We start from the raw sequence: 19,863 nt of genomic DNA, 5'->3' as shown, positions 1-19,863 counted from the left end.
TTTGACTGTGATCTGCCCAGCGACAAAGTTCCCTGAAGCAGTGCCGCTTAAAGAACTCAGCTCAGTTGAGATAGTTAATGCACTACTGTCCATATTTGCGCGAGTTGGTTTTCCTGCAGAAATTCAATCAGATCAGGGCACAGTGTTTACTAGCGCTTTGACGACAACTTTTCTCGAAAGGTGTGGGGTAAAGCTGCTACACAGCTCAGTGTACCACCCACAGTCGAATTCCGTTGAGAAGCTCCACTCCGTCATGAAGCGCGTGTTGAGAGCGTTGTGTTTTGAACATCAAACTGACTGGGAGCTGTGTCTGCCTGGGGTGATGTTTGCTTTAAGGACCGCGCCGCATGCGGCTACGGGGTTTTCGCCAGCTGAACTGGTGTACGGTCGCTCGCTTCGATCTCCGCTTCGCATGCTTCGAGAATCATGGGAAGGTAGGGGCGACGACCCAGTCGTGGTGGAGTACGTGCTTAAGCTCCTCGAACGCTTAAGAAGGGCACAGGAGTTGTCAGGTGAAGCAATGACAAAGGCCCAGCAGAGGGCCAAGGTTTATTATGATCGGACAGCCAGGGCCCGTCGTTTTGAGGTTGGCGATGAGGTCATGATATTGCGCACATCGCTAAACAACAAACTAGACGTGCAGTGGGAGGGCCCAGCGCGAATTGTTCAGAAACTGTCGGACGTTAACTACGTGGTAAGTCTGCCAGGAAAGCGGAAAGCACAGCAAGTTTACCACTGTAATCTGCTCAAACCTTATAGACAAAGGGAAGCAGTGGTGTGCATGATGGTAAACGTTCCTGAAGAGCTTCCGGTCGAGCTTCCGGGACTAGGCTCAGTGACGAACAGGGAAGACACCGGTCAAGTCATTAGTGACCTTATCAGTAAAGCACCGCTGTCGCCTGAGCAGAAAACCGAACTACACCAGCTATTACAAGAGTTTCAAGGTCTGTTCTCTGAGAGGCCTGGTAGGACTTCTGTACTTACTCATGATATAGAACTTACCTCCCCAGAGCCAGTACGATCCAAGGCGTATCGGGTGTCACCCCGCCAGAGCGATATTATGGAGGCTGAGGTAAAGAAAATGCTACAGCTCGGTGTTATTGAGGCAGGTGAGAGTGATTATACCTCCCCTTTGATTTTAGTTGAGGTACCGGGCAAGGAACCTCGTCCTTGCGTCGACTACCGCAGGCTTAATTCCATCACTAAGGATCAAATTTATCCGATCCCTAACATCGAGGAGCGCCTTGAGAAAGTTAGTAGCGCTCAGTTTATTTCCACCCTAGATCTTGTCAGGGGTTATTGGCAGGTTCCACTTACAGAAGAGGCTAGTAGGTATGCGGCGTTCATTTCACCAATGGGAACATTCCGTCCTAAAGTGTTGAGTTTTGGTTTGAAGAACGCGCCATATTGTTTTTCAAGTCTCATGGATAAAGTGTTGCGGGGACAGCAAGAATTCGCTTTACCGTATCTAGACGACGTAGCGATATTCTCCGCATCCTGGTCTGAGCATATGACACACTTGCGGGCAGTGCTAACCCGCCTGCGCGAAGCAGGCTTGACAGTAAAGGCTCCTAAGTGCCAGTTAGCACAGGCCGAGGTTGTCTACCTCGGTCACGTGATTGGTCAGGGTCGTCGCCGCCCCTCTGAAATAAAAGTGGCCGCTGTGCGAGACTTTCCGCAACCGCGCACAAAGACCGATATTCGGTCGTTCTTAGGTGTCGCCGGCTACTATCAGAGGTACATCCCTAGGTACTCTGATATCGCGGCTCCCCTGACGGATGCTCTAAGAAAGACAGAGCCTCAAACAGTCGTCTGGGACGAGACAAAGGAAAGAGCTTTTAGCGCCCTAAAGAGTGCCCTAACAAGCCAGCCTGTGCTACGATCGCCAGACTATACAAAAGGTTTCATTGTTCAGTGCGATGCTAGTGAGCGAGGCATGGGCGTTGTACTGTGCCAACGGGAAAATGGAGAAGTAGAACACCCCGTTCTGTATGCTAGTCGTAAGCTGACCAATCGTGAGCAGGCGTATAGCGCCACCGAGAAAGAGTGTGCGTGTCTCGTGTGGGCCGTTCAGAAATTGTCATGCTATCTAGCCGGCTCGAGGTTTATCATTGAGACGGATCACTGCCCTCTCCAATGGCTGCAGACCATCTCTCCCAAAAATGGCCGCCTCCTGCGCTGGAGCCTCGCTTTACAACAATATTCCTTTGAGGTGCGTTACAAAAAGGGGAGTCTCAACGGTAACGCCGATGGCTTAAGTCGAAGCCCCTAACGTAGGAATCAGCCTCAAAATTGTTTGTTGCTGATGTTTTTCTTCCTGAGGCAGGATTTTTTTAACATATTGCTTTTGTTTAGTGTTTCAAAGTGATGATATGCTTTCTAGTGCAATTTTTCAATTTGTGGACGCGTTCTGAGTGATGCTAGACTACTGTAAGGAACTAGGCAGTGGTATAAAAAGGGGAAAGAGCCTGGCAGGGCTTAGTGAGGGTTGTGCCGTGCTTGCTGACTGAGCGGTTGAGTTTTCAGCGTAGTTCTAACGCTTGCCGGGAACGAGAACAAAAATGTGAACTCTCCCGAAGTCACTTTGCAGTGTCCCGTGCGAACCTGAACGAGAGAACGAGGCCTTCTCTGTGCGCTGCGCTCAAGAAACGTCAAGGGACGCCCGACTTCGGTTAGGAGCATCATCGAGCGACATCCCTCCGGACAGCGGATGCAGTCCCCTGTCCATCGGGATCTCCTTTCCCCGGCGGGGCGGTCTGTTGCGTTTCGCCTGCGACACGTGGTTTTGCCGGCGCGACGGCGGCGGGGCGGCGGACATTTTGGCCCGATCGTCGTCACCGCAACACTCATCGCCAGGTGTTTCCAGGCGCGTCTGCGGCGATGCGACCGCCTAGGGATTTCGTTCCAGTCATTGTGCCCGAAACAGGCGATGCCAAAGCAGGGATCTCATTCCAGTTATTGGGCCCGAAACAGGCGATGCCAAAGCAGGGATCTCGTTCCAGTCATTGTGCCCGAAACAGGCGATGCCAAAGCAGGGACCATCTTCTCGTTACAGTCATTGTGTCCGACCGGCAGCGCCACGACAGTGTGCTGCGCAGCGCCACGACCAGGTGCTACGAGATCGTGCGCAGCGCCACGACATGGTGCTACGGCATCGCTACGACAGTGTGCGTCACCATTAGCCCATTGTACATTCACGTGCTCGTCTTTTGAGGGGTTCCTTCTTGCCCTCAACTGCGAGAGTATAAAAACAGCTGCCCCCGGACGCCAGAGGAGGGCTCCGATTTCTTCCGTGGAGTGAAGTGCTCTCCCGTCTCTCTACTTCGGTCAAACCTGACCACCAACTCTTTGCGATGTTAAAATAAACAAGTTGTTTCGTTGTTACCTGTCGACTCATGCTTTGCCGGGACCTTCGGATGCTTGCAGTTGTACCCCAGGCCGCCAGGCCAACGCTACCCTTGGGGCTTGCGACCCAGGTACAACCACGGGCGTCAGCGCCGAGTTCCCAACAGATCGTACCAGCAGCCCGATCCAAACACTGTATATTCGTAAACGTATCGCGCGAAATACGGACAGACTAACATAGACGAAACGGCGGTTAGCTAGCCGAAGAAAGCTTCACCTTAAGAGCAGCAGAATTGGCGCCCCATCTATGCTGTCTTGCATCGTTCGTGATGCAGTAAGTTCAATCAATAAAGCAGGAAATTTTCTGTAACGGCGGCCCAAATCGTCACTCGGGTGTGGCTTCAAAAAGAGTCAGTGGCTGAACTCTTGCCACTGATGTCAGGGAGCTAGAGAGGAGCGCTGGCTTGCCTACTTATACATATATTGCAATGCATTATGCACTGCGAACAACTGTAATGTCCTGGTGGCATGTCCAGCCTAGCTTTCTGTTATGCTCTCTACCATGGCTCCCCTCCTTCTTTGTATTTTTTGTAACGCGCTTCCTCCTATTTTCTCGTCTAGCTGTTTGCGCTGAATGGGCGCGGCACCGTGCGGACAGGTCAGCCAGAAAATGCTACTCGCGCGAGAACGAACCGTGCCCGCCGGCCATACAGAACATGCCGACGTCGCGAACTCCGGTGGTGATCGCGGGCAATGCGTGCCATAGAAATGTGTCGGCCCCTTCTCTGCAGCTGGGGAAAAGCACGACAGGCCCATTTCTGCGCCGAGCGCTCGCGGTGACATCGGCGTTGCGAGAGGGCACAGGCGCCGCGCTGTGCTTAGTGCTAGGGCTAGTGCGCAGTTTGAACTGCACCTATGTGTTGCGCCACGAAGCTTGAATTGACCGGACACTAGTTGGGTGGGCCTGTCAGGCTAGTCGGTAATCCTGTCGATCTTACTCCATAACTAATTCACCAACGTCAGGTAATGCTGTATACGGCGCAACGCTCTGCAGAATATCAAAGAGCGCCGATAAACTAAATGCATCGTCATGTATAGCCCGCCTTCAGCGGAGGCGAAACCAGTCGGCGATTTGGTGCTTTATAAGCCGACAGAATCTGACATTCTTAAGGCCCCACTCGGGTTGCGCGTATTTGCAGAGGGTTCATCGCTCCTCCAGCTGCCTTCAGTTGTTGCTGCCCAACTGTCGCAGCTCGCCACGTTCACACCTCTTGCCGCGCCGCGCATGACGGCTCCCCGCTGTCGGGTCTGTCGTCGCCGGTGGTCGTCCGAACGTACCCGCACGCAGCTGGGACGAATAATTGTCAGCGACGCATTGGCGGCTGCGATTTATCGCTCGCGCGGCGCCCGGTCCCTCTGCCGAGACTGGGGCCCCGCTCGGGAGAAGGTGAGCGGGTAGTCGGCGCCTCCTCCGGCCCGCGAGACAAAGCGAAGCCGCCGGTATCTGATCGCGCGGGGAACAACGTGAAACAGACGTGGATGGCTGCTCGCCGCCTCGCTTCGCTTGTCACCTCGGCAGCTGGATTTGTCTTCCTGGCCCGCAGCCCTGCCGCCGACAAAGGGAAAGCTGGAGCGCGCCCGCGGCGCGATTAGCGCGCGGTGGCCGCCATAGCTGTTGCTGCGACCGGAGAGATTCTTGCCTGGAAGCTGGACTACACACACGGGCGTATCGCACGGTAGTGACGCAGCGAAACGTGCACGCCTAGCTATGCTTGGCTACGCGCCGGCACACCGCGACGCGTGGATGTGTACACAGCGGACCGGTGCGGCTGGCTGTGTCCGCGCGCGCAGGTTCAGGGTGCGCGCTATAAACGGAGCCAGCTTAAGGCGAGAGACAGTAAATGAGAGGAGAAAGTATGTCCAAGCCATGTAGAACCTCCCGTTCTTCGCCATTGTACATAGATAATTGCGCGTGTGCAGTGCGTAGCAGTGGTAGCAAACAGGGAGACACCGGTTTTCGCAACTCCCATCTGCCCTTACTCTTTTTTTTTTTCGCTCTCTTTGTCCCATACGCCAGATTTCTTAGATAGGATGAGCATACCCACTGTTTCGCAATGCTGAGCAATGTTCTCTGGCTTTAGGGCGCATGCCTCTGTACCGCTGTGGCGATAGAGAACGTACGAAGGTCGCGCGGCAAGTAATGGAAAACATGCATTCGCTAGTCCGTTTCGTACCGCTCCTCTGTTCCTCGTCGATATTCCCTTTGTCTTGAGAACAACGCCAGCCTACAGCCCACATCTACGTATCTTTGCGGAAGGGGAACGACGTGGCACACGAAATAAGTTTTCGGGGTGCGCGAGGTCGGTTGAGTGGGGGAGCGGCGCGAGCCGCCGTCAGTGCTGCAAAGGGTGCCCGAAAGTGCTTTCTCGCCGTTTGAAGGATTGCCTGCGCGGCAATACAGCGGCGTCCAATGATGATGGAGTGACGTAGGAGGACCTCGCATCAGCTGAGACTACGGAGGCCCAGCGGGCTCTCAAGACGGATCCCCACAGGCCGCTACGCAGCGTCTCGTCTCTCGCGAGAAGCACCAAGTGTTGGCGGCGGAGAAGGCAGCGCAACACTCGGCGCTATAGCGCCCCGCGGCCATGCACTCCTGATCGCACACATCCATGCGAAGGCGCCGCTGTGTTCATAAACCTCGAAATGGCGTGCGCCAAAGCCCAGCGATCGCTTCTGCATGCGGAGGCACAGCGCGACTCACGCCGCGTGAAAAATGGCTCGGGCGCCGCATGGCCACCGGAGGCGGTGACTTCGGCGCGAGCTTACGCATATGGTAGTGTCTGTTGTTGCAGGCGAAGTGGAGCCCTTCAAGGAAATTGGTGAGTATGTACTGGGTGAACTCTCGATTATTACATTTTTTTATTGTATGTTCGTTACTGACAATTAAATGCGCGAAACAGCAGAGGATGGCATTAGTCATCTTCCTGCCTTTTGAGACATTCCAGTGCGCCTATTCTATTACGAGAACGAAGCTTCAAATTAGGAGATTACTTGATCGTCACACGCAGTAATAAATCGTCCGTAAAACCGTGCAGTGGAACATGCACTGCGTAAGCAGGGCTAGGTGCGCTTTACAGCGTTTGCTGTTTGGCTATCATGCCGAGTGCGTGTGCATGCTCCGATATTTTCTAGATCGCCTAAGTGATGTTCCGCTCGACCTTACAGGTTTTGGCCAGGGCCTCGTTTCTAAGTCATTTTAAGAAAGGGGGGGGGGGGGAACCTTCGTTTACTTTTTTTCTCTCTTTTTCGTTTTCTTGTTTTTTCTTGTGAACCATCACCGGTGCCGCTTTTCCAGATTTTTGCTATGCATCCATAAAATTATATGCAGTACCAAACACTTGATACGTTCTTACCGCATAGCGGGTACGTAGTCTTGAAGAGATATAACTATGCAACACACGAAAACTTGGTGCTTTCTTCAACCGCCTTGAGGCAGCCTTAATTTAAGCTAAAGATGTCCACTAGTACATCGTGCTTCCATTTCATACATTATTTAAATTTTCAAATTAAATTCTGGGATTTTACGCGCCAGACCCATGATATGAATATGAAGCAGGCCGTAATTAGGTGCTCCGGATTAATTTTGACCGCCTAGGGTTCTTTAACCTGCATATCCAACGCACGGTACAGGGACGTTCTTGCATTTCGCCTCCATAGAAATGCGGCCGCGTTTACATTAATTGCATCCAGCTTTCCTTGCAATGCATTTTGGCCGGAGCAGATGTATGCAGCAGTAAAGTGTCTGAAGCTATGTGATTGTTCATGCAACAAAGAATTCTTGGGACGATCACAGGTGAGTGAAGCTCGGGGTTGGCCAAGATTCAAACACGTATGCGATTGAAGAGAACGATTCATGTTTAAAAAATAACACCACGAATAGTCGACAAAACGACGATGTGACTCCTTGCAGATTACAGAATGAAATATTTTCTTTTTCCCCTCGTGCTAGGAAAGTGCTGGGTTCTTTTGAGGTACTGCCTTAGTGACCTGTATATTACCCTTAGTGGTTTTACATTGCTTATTGTCGCACCTTTCAGCGCAAGAAAACACTTCTCCCGATGCTCCAATATTGGTGTGCGTGAGAAGTATGTGGAGGAGCGTGGATTAAAGTGACGGCACCCCAAGGAAGGATACTCAAATGAGGCAAAGCAAGTAGGAGGGGAAAGGGGCGAAATTAAAAGTACGCCCAGTTCACTGCAAAAGTAAACAGACAAAAGAACAGGCCTAGGAGCACCTAGCTGATCACTTGAAGGCACCGACGCGCACTACGGACTCCAGTAATGACAGCACGGACAATATAACGCGTTACATCAAGCATACCCACAAATGAGGGAAAGGAGAAGGACCTTTTAACCCTGTCGGTATTCAATTTTTCCCCAAAATTTACAACAACTCGCATACCTCCCTGCGACGTTTAATCTCGCTGTGTCCTTCCCCTCCCCCTCCCCTCCCCCCACACTTTTTTTTTCATTACCTGATTCTTAAGAGTGGTGATTTCCGAGTATCGACGACACCGATCGGGGATTAAGGGTAACCGTCGTTTGCTCACATACAAAAAAAAAAAAAAAAAGACGCATTCCATCAACCTGAATAGTCGTGAAAGTAAAGGTGCTTTGCACTGTGCGTGACAGCCAAATAAGAAGCCGCAGAGTTTAAATTATACAGTCCGCTTCCATAACTCTGGGAGCTCGAGCTACACACTTCCGCAGCACACAGTCCTAAGTGTGCCGAATGATGATTGAAAAGTCTTTCGCGATACCCACCGTGCTCATCGGAACTGCAAAGAAAAGGAGCCGCTGCTGAGGCCTGTGTATCCCAGGAACTGCGTGGATGTAAGAGAGTAGGAGGCGCCAACGAATGCTCACCAAGAGGCAATAACGCGGTAAGGGTTGTGGAGTGACGGCGGGGAGCAGGAGCCGGGAGATATCTGCGCTGCTCAACAACACGGCGCTCATCCCCGACACGCACGGGGCGCAATTTCAAAGCGCGAACGCGCTCATCCATTCTTCTCGGGCGCCACAGAGTCAGCCCGCGGTGGACCATTGCTCTTGGCGGCGGCCGCGCCCAGTTCGCCGAAAGCGTTGACGACGCTGACAGAGCGGGGGACCGAGCGCGAAGAAGCGCGGCAGTAGTACACCGTGGGCCGCCAGCCGTGTATACGCGGCTCGCTTGGGTGATAGATCATCGCGCGGGATGGGCCTGCAGAGAACCCCATGCCTGACTTCTCAATTTCGCCACCGCGCCCGCCTACGAGTCCTTCGCGGCAGCGCGAGGATTCCGAGCAGCGCGTTCGCGCGAGCCAGAAGGTTTGCGGGCCGCGGGAAGGAGAGGCGCTGAAGGAGAGATGAGGTGGGTGGACAAGTGTGTACGCGCACGAATGTCGCCTATGACGAATGGCCAATAAACGAACGCGCTAAGCTTGTGTTTTCAAAGTAGGAGCCCGCGAAGAATTGAAGCGATGGAAATCTCTACCGCCAGCGTTACTCACGCACAGGCACGGATGGGCCTTTTGGGAGTCACTGTGTGCAGGAGCAGGCAACTCCATGCACCCTTCGAGACGGCATGGAGATGCACTACCTCATAAGACGACTGTCCTGTACGACGTCCACGCTTTCTTTTCTCGTTTAAACCACGACCGACATGTGGAGCTCTACATCACCGTTATAGATACAAACAATCAGGACTGCAGACTTCTTCAGTTGCAGATAAGTTCGGTTTGCGAAGTAGTTTTTACACAATGTCAATACCATGAAGCGTTCTTCATAAAGGACACATGCTGTTTACATCCCGCAGGTTGTAACGATACGAGGAAAGCGCATCCCACCGAAGTATCGATGTCATAAACGTTCACTTTTTCCGAGCTTTAAAGTGGCTTGCATGATTTGCTGCTTGGAGTCAGCCGGTAACATTGCGTTCTCATATTGCCCGCAACTCCACGTTCGACGCATCTCACATGCAAGCGTGCAGTGTATGCGCCTATTCACCTGTCTTGATTGCCTCCTGTTCGTCATTTCTGCTTCTAGCCACAGCGCAGTCGCTGGAAGGGATTTTCTTCCTTCACGCGTCGTGATCACGCCTGCATTCGCATATTAACTGTGCGATAATAATCTATCTGAAGAAATAGTAGCGGCCTGGCCCAGCCAGTGGGAGGCCATTGATAATCGCGGACAGGCACCGGCTCTGTGAAAATGTCGCGGGTGATCGATTGGCGGTGCCCAACCAGGAAGGGAGCCAGGCACAAGCGATTTATCTTGCACGCGCATGTTCAACTCTCGCCCTCGCGCGAGCTGTAGCGATCGGGGACCTGCGTATGTATACATAAACAAGAGGTGCCGCAGCGCGCGTAACGTAACGTTCCCGCCGGTCGTTTCCGCTTATCACTTGCCAGTTTCATTTGTATACAGCGCGAGGCGAGGCCAGACAACAACAGCAGAAACGACTTGGCCGTGGCTCGCAACCAGTCCACGTACACGCGTTCCCACGTGCTGCACGGCTCCGTCCGTAGAACACCGCAGAAAAGATCATTACAAGCGCTGCGCGCCGTCTCCTCTTCGTAATTGTAATTGCAAAATACCGCGCGGTCCTTTTGATAGAGACGTTGGAACAGAGTCGAGACAACAGGCCGAGATAGGAAGCTCCATACATCATTGCCAAGAATGTAACTGGGTTAGCGGCGGAGGCGGCCCGCTCGCGCTCCAGCCTATACACCTCCGCGGGCCACACGTGCAGCGCACGCACACGGTTGTTGTACACGAGGTGTGCGCGGCCTCCGCGTGGCGCGAGAATGGAGCTCGCATGCAGCACACTCGCGCGGAGCTGTTGTTTTGCCAGCCCATGTGTCGGGCCGCGGTGATGGGAAGTTCATTATGGCAGCCGCCTCTGACACGGACCTATAGCCACCCGTCTGGATGTCAAAAAAGAAAGAAAGAAAGAAAGCGCTCGTTCTAGGGGTATCCGTGTGTTCGTACGAAAGAAGCTAGTTTTCTCTCATTCTCGAACGATGGTTTCTGATTATGTCTTCTGAAAAGCAGCTCAAAATTGAAGGGCCAAAGGAACCTGATAGTTCTGGGACAGGACCATGGTGTAAAGAGTCAAGTGAAAACGAGTCACTTTTTTCTCAACTGAATGTGTAGTTCCCCTGATTCAAGCTGCAGACTAATATATTGTGAGACCACGGGCTCCTAGATGTGTTGAAGTTATATTGGTCAAATTTACCTACGGCTCTTTTAAGACGTGCGTGCCGAGTTCGTTATACGTTTCACACTTGACAGGACACCGCGGTAGAAGAGGACAGAAGATAACTTTTGATACCGTAGGTCACTGGCTGAAATTCGGCGTATACTGTGAAAGTGTGGAAACGTTCTTTCACTCTTTCGCCTTGATGTTAACTACACTATGGACTTCATTTTTAAAATTTATCGCGCAAGTTTCGCGTCTTATTTCTGTGAAGCGGCGGACGAGAACATAATTCACATGTTTTTGGGCTGCTCCCTACATAATCCACTCAGAGGCAACAGCTACGCTACAAACTTATCGCTCTGAGTAATGACCGATTATCACTTGAGACATTCCTCGGACCATGGCCAACTGTTTGCCTTGAAAGGACAGATTTCGTTGCACTAAAATACTTCTTCATTAGTATGGACATGTTCTCAAAATATTAGGGACGATTTTATCTGGCGTTGGTTGTCTCGATTTTTTTTCGCTCTTGTATCAGTTAGTGCTTGCACGCACTAAAGTGTCCTCTGTATTATATTTTTTTATATTATTCTTTTAATTTCTTAGATCATCATGCTCCTTTATATTTTCCGTGTGAATAGAATGAGAATAGCCGGAGGGCTTACTACTTCCGACCTCTCCAATTAAACCCAATTTAAACTTACGGGGCATGCTCAAACTCAACTTCGCCGAAGACAAATGACTACGACGAACTCCTCCGTCAATTGTGCGTCATGCCATGCGACAAAACCCAGCAACTGGCGCCACAGTAACAGCGACGACAATGCCAGAATAAAGTGTTCCCACCGAACGAGGAAGTCACGCGTGAATCACGAATGCTTACGGAAGTTTTCTCGGGGCATTCGAAGCGATAACACGCCTCCTCGCATTCCTAATTTCTTTTGTTTTGTTTCCATGCTTACAGAACGGCTGAATGCGTATAACCGAAGAAGATATCACCGGGATTGATAACCAGACGGCACGATGGCACGAGGAGAAAAGGTTGTGGCAGCACTCAAGAAGAGGTCAAGTTAAAAAATCAGACAAACACAAAGTGGGGTGATGAGCAAGCATAATATTAAGCATGGCCACAAGCTCCTTTTCAGCTATTTTAATATTAGGCGAGTGGGCAATCGTCGTACTATAGATCCAACTTACCTACAAATTTTCGTACTACTCAGAGCGACATAGTTGAAATGGGACATTTGCACAATGTAGAAATAACGTGACCACTTATGCCAGGCCATTTTGGAATATTTCAGTTTTAGATGTCATTTGTAAAATGGGGTCACGTTTACTCATGAATTAATTAGTTACATTGATCTCTACTTTTTCTTTCTCTCTCTCTCTTTTCATTGGGTCGGGCTAACACAAGCGCAATAAACATGGTTAACAACTTCAGAAGCTACTGCTCTAGAATCATACCTCAGCAAACAATGTAAAAAAAGCGAGAAAAAAATGAAGCGCCCACGCTTAAGTAAAGTATTTTTTCGACTTCCCAGCATGCTTGCGCTAACAAGTATTCGTAAACGGCAACTCATGAATCCATCACAGAAGTAAGAAGGTCAAACGTCAAACAGCGCGTCAAGGAACAACGCGCGGTGCACCTCTGCATCGGCAAAAAATAGTCACAGAGCTGTCACATAAGACGGTGCCGACGTTTTATTACGCTGCAAGAAAGACCAGAACCACTCATATATTCGCATACCACATTGTTTAGGCCGCACGCAGCAAAACAAGAGAATTCGGAAGCATCAACTGTAGACTGTGCAGCGTATCGGGGCTTTCTCGTGCTAGTCGAGTGTATGTGACCCAAAGAAATATGATGCACCGGCAGCTTGTTGCTATAGAGAAATGTTGCACTCGAGACGAGTAGATCGAATCAGAATTTATTTGTTGTGCCGGAATGTGAACATTCAGATCGGAGGTTTGGATGACCTGGCTCGCCGGCGAGGACAAGGAGGCCCAAGTGGCGCTCCTCGCCAAGCACGGCGGGCTTTCCTTTCACAATAAACGCATTTTTCAATTCAATTCACCTATGAAGGATTGTATATCTGACATCAACATGCCTAGAAAGAAGAGGAACTAGAGAAGGTCCAGCGCCTTACTTCTAGGTTTATATTTAATAAATACCGCCGTTTTCACTCTCCGACTGAATTATGCAAACTTGCAAAGCTTCCACCTCTGCAAAAACATACGGAGTATGAAAGGCTTAAATTCCTGTTCTTAGTAATTCATAACCATGTCATAATAAAATACGACAAGTACTTCCAAATCAAGAGACAGGAAACATCACGGCACAAACACTGTATGTATATACCTCCTCCCACAGTGCACAATGACTGCTTCAGGTATAGTTTTTTTTCCCAGGGCAATTCAGCAGTGGAACTCTTTGCCTGACTCAATTGTACTCAATTGTCCAAATAAAATCAGTTAATGCATTCTTGGAAGCAATACATTGTCTTATGTACCCTGATACACCCTGATGTTCTGTAGTAATTTTGCGACATAATAAGTCAAAATGTGCTCTGTAATTATATTGTTAATGTGTTTGATATTAGCAGTGCTACTTCATTTTTTTTATTGCATTGTTCAATCGCACTAATGCACTTCTCTGTTTATGTATGTTACATCAACTCCTGTAATAGCCCGTCATGGGCTGACAGTATCAATCAATAAATAAAATAAATAAATAAATTGATGCAACCGAAGCGGGCATATATTCCATTTTAAGTAAACTGAAAATTTCTTCTGTATGTGATCGTAATGGTATCAATAACACTATACTGAAAAATAGCCGCCAAAGCCTCTGTAGTATTCTGACGGCCCTTTTTTCACAATCCCTCGCGACAGGCACTATCCCTGATGATTGGAGAATAGCCAACGTAGCACCCTTTTTCAAGTCAGGCGACCGTTCTTCACCATGCAACTACAGACCTATTTCGCTAACAAGTACCATGTGCAAGGTCATGGAACACGTCATTCACTCCAAAATTTCCAAATACTTAAGAAGCCACAACGTAATATACCAGTATCAGACCATTTTCCGAAAGGGCTACTCTTGTGAAACACAACTTGCAGGGTTTGTTCATGACCTACACTCATCCGCTGACACTGGTTTACAAGTAGATGCAGTTTTTCTAGATTTCTCAAAAGCTTTTGATCGCGTTCCACACCACAGATTACTTCTCAAACTTGCATGCCTAAACATTCGCCCTAACGTCCTCGCATGGGTTAAAGCTTTTCTTTCCTCCAGGCTCCAGTTTACTTCCGCTAACAACTACAATTCTTCTTTTGACCACGTTACTTCCGGTGTCCCCCAGGGCAGCGTGCTAGGTCCTTTACTTTTCTTAATATATATTAACGATCTTCCTTCTTGCGTAACGTCACGGGTTCCTCTGTTTGCCTATGATGTCGTAATTTACCGCACAATTTCCTCTGATATCGATAGCCAATGCTTGCAATCTGACCTTGTTGCAATTACCTTATGGTGCTCCAAATGGCTAATGTCGCTTAATATCTCTAAAACCAAGTTAATGACATTTAACGGCCGAAAGTCTCGAATTGACAACACTTACTTCATTAACAACAGCACGATTGAGTCTTCCACTTCCTACAAATATGTTGGCCTTCATTTCCAGTCTGACCTAACGTGGCATCACCATATCAATTTAACCCTGGCAGAGGCTAACCGCACTCTTGGAATACTTAAACGAACCCTCAAGCAAGCGCTACCATTCCCACGAAAACAGGCATATATCCCAATCATTCGCTCGAAAATTGAATATGCTGCGGCAATTTGGGATCCCCATCAAATATATCTAGCCTCTAACCTTGAAGCCCTGCAGAACCGTGCTGCTCGATTTATTTTTTCAGATTGTTCAACATTCACCAGCGTTACATCTTTAAAGAAACGTGCCGATTTGCAATCCTTGAGCCTTCGTCGAAAACATTCTCGCTTATCACTATTTCATGAAATTTTCCACCGCTCCTCACTTCGTGATGATATACCCGCCGTGGTTGCTCAGTGGCTATGGTGTTGGGCTGCTGAGCACGAGGTCGCGGGATCGGATCCCGGCCACGGCGGCCGCATTTCGATGGGGGCGAAATGCGAAAACACCCGTGTGCTTAGATTTAGGTGCACGTTAAAGAACCCCAGGTGGTCAAAATTTCCGGAGTCCTCCACTATGGCGTGCCTCATAATCAGAAAGTGGTTTTGGCACGTAAAACCCCAAATATTATTATTATTATTCACTTCGTGATGATTTTTTTCGGTCACCGCCGATTATCTTTCCTCGCCGCGATCACGCTAATGAAGTGAAAGGCATTTTGTGTCGGTCATCAACTTTCGCTCAATCCTTCGTACCACGCACTATCATCGATTGTAACGATTTACCCTCTGTTACGTTTCGCCTACGACGCGCGGTATAGCCGGCGCGGATGCAGCGGACGCCGGGGCTTCGTTCAAAGCGGCAGACATTTTGGCCCGTTCGGCGCCGCCGATACGCCTCCCCGCCAAGCGCGTCCAGGCATGTTCCAATGCCACGTGTCTTCGTGTGTGCGCGTGTGTGTGTGTGTGCATGTTGGTGCCCACGCTTGCCAAAGCGCGGCAGCCGGGGAGAGGAGCTCCCCCAACTGTGAAGCGAGGAGGTCTGACGGCGCCGGCCCGGCGGATGCGTCACCTACTCATCCCAACGTGCCCAAGCGGCGCCGGCCCGGCGGATGCGTCACCTACTCGTCCCAACGTGCCCGAGCGGCGACGTCACGTGCGCGTCTATAGAGGCGTTCCTTCTTGCCCTCAACTGCGAGGGTATAAAAGCAGCTGCCCCCGGACGCCGAAAAAGGCTCCGATTTCTTCTGTTGAGTAACGTGCTCTCCCGTCTCTCCACTTCGGTCGACCTGACCGCCCGCTCTTTGCGATGCTAGAATAAACAAGTTGTTCTGTTACCTGTCGACTCATGCTTTGCTCGGACCTTCGGATGCTTCCAGTTGTGCCCCAGGCCGCCAGGCCAACGCTACCCTTGGGGCTTGCGACCCAGGTGCAACAACGGGTGTCAGCGCCGAGGTTCCAACACCTCATACATAGCCATGGAAACTGACATAGCCAAATTTAAGGAAATAATTTGCACTACTGTGACGTGCTGCTAAAAATGTTGTTTTATCATTAAGTGTGTTTCCCTGATATTTTTGATGCTTTGTGAGTTGTTGCTTGCTCCTGATGTTTTTATGTACGATGTTTTGTTTTTTGCTGTTTTTTTTGTTTTTTGGTTCAATGTGATAACTACACTGCCTTGTTGAGCGGTAAAAATCTCTTGTAAATGTTTATTTTATGTATGCTGTACCTGAATGTACACTTGTGCTTCTTCTTGTAGCCTCCCGCCCCCCTTTATGTAGTACCCTCCTTCGAGGGCCATTTAAGGGTATTGTAAATAAATAAATAAAATAAATAAATTCAATTTGTTGTGGGAGCGAGTTAAATAACAATGAGTAAAAAGACAGCGCCAAGCTGCGCGCCCCATATATGAGCGCTTAAGTTGCGAAAATTGTCGTGCCTCATTAAAGGAACTCGTACGAGATGGAGGGCATCCATGCAGAGACGCGAATGCGTCAGTAGAAATGTGCACGAATTAAATCCCCTGTGTTCGGTACATCGCGGACGTGCTCAAAGTCAGCTTACTTGAATTAGCCGCGACACGCAGCGCAGGGCGTGATACAGCCGTTGGGCTATACAAGACGAATTCGACGAAATCTCTCCAAAGCGTTTGCGTGCGCTAGAGCTTCTTCCCGTGGCTTTCCCAACCTTTCAAGTGGCGTCATGCACGTGCCTTGTGTTGCGCATCCTATTCGCGTCGTTAAAGCTTCATCGTCGCGACAGTGGCATCCATATTTTATCACAGGAACCGGCGCGGCTCATAGGGAAGAGCTGAAAGGCTCCAGTGCCTGCCGATTATGATCATGTATTATTAATCTCTCGACTTGGTACGACATGTCCGACGCTTGTCGCATGCAGCTGTAAATCTGAGCTGACTGAAATTTTTCGGCGCGACTAATTCCCCAAAACGTCCGCGCAATCTACGCGTAACAAATTTTCCCAGAGGCCTGCCTTTGATTCCGCCTACTTTTGTAAATGATTTACGCATCCAAGGCAGTCGCGAATTCGGCCTCGGCTGCATTTTACGGGCTATCGCTCGTAGCCGTCCCCGTGGCTGCTGAAGGATAGTTTGTTCGGCCTGTTCGCAAGATTTACGGACAACGTGCGACGACGGAAGCAATCAGCGCGGAATTCCGCCGCGTGCGACGCGATAGAAGCTGGACCAGCGATGGACAGGCGATACCGGCCCGAGGAGACTCCGCCGAAGGAGACCGGTCCATTAGGGACGGAGAGATTGTGTTCGCGGATAACGCGCCTGGCGCTGTGTGCACATTCCTGCCCGTGTTCGGAGGGCCGCTGGCGTTCATCGCCGCGGCTGGTATACGAGCGCACATACACGATGATATATCAAAGCGGCAGTGAATGAATGCCGCTGCTGCTCCCCTCTCCTGGAAAAGCCTTGTCATGTGAACGTGGTCAGGGAGTATATATCAATGCAGCGGAGCCAGAAACCTCAGTGGAGCTGATCTGAGGAGTGAAATGAAATTTCGCGATGGATCCCTGATACGGATTCTACTTAGGCCCTGGTAGGTCCCTGCAATATGTTGCGTCAAAAAAAGAAAACATGTAAAGCACTGACAAGGAAGAAATAAATAATAAAAAAAGCATCTGACGAGTAAAAGAAATAGTCATCTTGTGCTAAAGTCACGCGTGCGAAGAAAAATATTTTTTTATAGTGATCACTTCATGGTTATGCCTGCCCCTCAGATTTTATCCTTTCCGCACACGGGCGCAACTTCATTTATAGGCCAAGTAACTTCTCAACCTTGCTGCATTATATAGATTAAGTTACACACGTGAAGCTGTATGCGCCTTTATTCTTTGAGCCATAGTGCCAACTTTAGCACTGTTACACGCATCTTATTCCCACGAAGCTGAACACCAATGTATCAGTGTGACAGCTCGGAGTCGCAAAGTCTGCGTGTCTCGGACTGACTCGTTCAGCGTTTGATTGTCTTGTGATAGCTCAAGTCTACCTATAAAGGTATCACGTGATCTCACTGTCTGTGCCACTCCTAATTGTCACCACAGGTTCCCCCTTTTTCTCATCTTTCATTTCCCTATGAGTAGAGCTGCAGACTAGATTACTTTCACCCGCGGGTCGACTTCTTTGCCCTTCCTCGATAGTCGCCGTATACTGAAGTGGTCATCGCATCGCGACAACCATCCGCTTCAGGAAAAACTTCTTCAGAGAACCGCGAGAGTCGGCGTCACAGTGAGGACGATACACAGACGGTATAGTTCCGCAATGTACCACTCCCTCCAGGCAGACTTAAACCATCCCCCTTATTAACTGACTAGCGGGGTGATGCTGCAACTCCATAGTCTTGAAAAGAAGCAAGGGCGTTCAAATACTCGAGATTTCCAATGCAAGTCCGAACGTTCTTGCTACTAGAAAAGCTGATAATTTACATTTCTGTATTTTCGAGCTCCCGGAGCGCAGTACGATTACTACTACAATTTCCACATGGCAAACGTCGTCGCAAACGACTATTTTATGGCAGCCACAACTGTTTGATGTTTGCTGTTGCATCAAAGCCGATTTTTAAGGGGCATATTTTTCCCATTTTTGCTGTAGTTTATTAATAAACACCAACAAAAAATACAGTCAGAAACACTGAGTTCGAGTAAAAGCGCATTTTATACTACCGAAGGCACTGCTGCTGTGAATAATTTTTTGAGCACATATACGAAGCTCATTTCTCGCACGATAGCTATCACATGACCTGTCAGAAAAGGTCTCGACTTTGGTCTGCGTACGAACATTTATTCTCGTCCGCCGCTCCCAGTTTCATCGGCGTTCTTCTGCTTGAATTCATCAATCAAGAAGCTCCCAACCAACACTCAATCTTCTGCGAATTCGAGGCAGCCCTCCAGAGCTTACTCTCTACACAACGCCCTGGATCCCATGGTCTTGTCGCGGGCATAGGAAAATTCACCACAGGCGATTCAGAAAATATACCAAATCTTCTTTCAGTGGCTACTAAGCCACTGCGGTGTCATTCAAAATCACCGAGCAGTTGCATCCACCCGACTTCCCTAATACAATGCCAACCAATGTTACTCTTCTTCCTTTTTCTTTTTTTTTCGAGCTGATCCAGAGAGTAAGTTTTCTGTGCTTGCACGCAAGCTTGCATTGCGTAAGTTATATTTGGTTGATTTCCCAAGGCAGCGTCTCAATTCTCCCTTGGACGCAAGCTACTGCTCCGCCTCTCGTAAGCATTACCACGGCAAGATTTAACCTTCGTATGTCGTCTAATACTTGCAGTAGCATGATCGAATGCCCACTCCTGTCGCATAGAAATAGCCGATTGATTTTAGTCGCACTTTTTTTTTTCGTTTTATTAGAGGGCTGGCGACACCATAATCATGGCATGGGGCTTCAATTTCTCTGAAGTGCAACAAATCATAATTATATCCTTTTTTAATGAGACAACTTGAAAAACCAAGTAGAGCCCTGCCAAGTAGACTGCGGCTTTAGGTGTATTAAGTATAGGCGTCTTCGTTACATAACAGAAATCGCACGTGGTGGCCCCGTGAACACTGCCATCTGGCGGTCCCCACTGTGAAAGCCCGTCCCAGTAAATGAACTCGCAGCCGGAAGAGTTGCTGAAATCTGTCGATTTTCTTTCCTCTCGTTCTGCTTTTATTTATTCCAGTTCTAAAATATGTGCTGTGACTTCTTATAAGTACTTAGGTATTAGCTTGTCCAGTAAGCTTGCTTGGTCTTCCCACATTTGCAGTATTAGCAATGATGCCAGTCGTGTACTATGCTACCTGCGCCGTAATCTACGTCTTGTTCCCCCTTCAGTAATACTACGAGTACATTTGCACTATGTAACGCGAAATGCGAAGGTTGTGGAATCGTTCCCCACCTGCGGCAAGTTGTTCTTTCATCCACTTTCATTTCCGTTAATTTATCGTTTCTTTATTTCATTTATTACGCACAAGTAATTTTCCCTATGTTGTTCTTGGTGTCAGTGTTTGTTGGCTTCTTATGATATGACTAGTATATTTAACACTTTTTCGACCCAAACAGGAATACACATGCTCAGTGTGAGATTCATATCAATTTCACCTGGCAACAG

The 19,863-nt window shown here is 49.3% G+C and overlaps 1 long non-coding RNA gene across 1 annotated transcript in view; it reads left to right on the top strand.

The window, feature by feature from the left end:
- Positions 1-12,858, top strand: part of LOC142579885 (uncharacterized) — a 119,344-nt gene extending 106,486 nt beyond the window's left edge. Inside the window, exon 3 of the long non-coding RNA XR_012827489.1 lies at positions 11,549-12,858. This is a non-coding gene — a long non-coding RNA (uncharacterized LOC142579885). The remainder of the gene's footprint in view (positions 1-11,548) is intronic.
- Positions 12,859-19,863: the final 7,005 nt, after the last annotated feature.

The sequence above is a fragment of the Dermacentor variabilis genome, chromosome 1, assembly GCF_050947875.1.
Source record: "Dermacentor variabilis isolate Ectoservices chromosome 1, ASM5094787v1, whole genome shotgun sequence".
Taxonomy (NCBI): domain Eukaryota; kingdom Metazoa; phylum Arthropoda; class Arachnida; order Ixodida; family Ixodidae; genus Dermacentor; species Dermacentor variabilis.
Note: the sequence above shows the minus strand (reverse complement) of the source record. Positions and strands in the feature narration are given on the sequence as shown.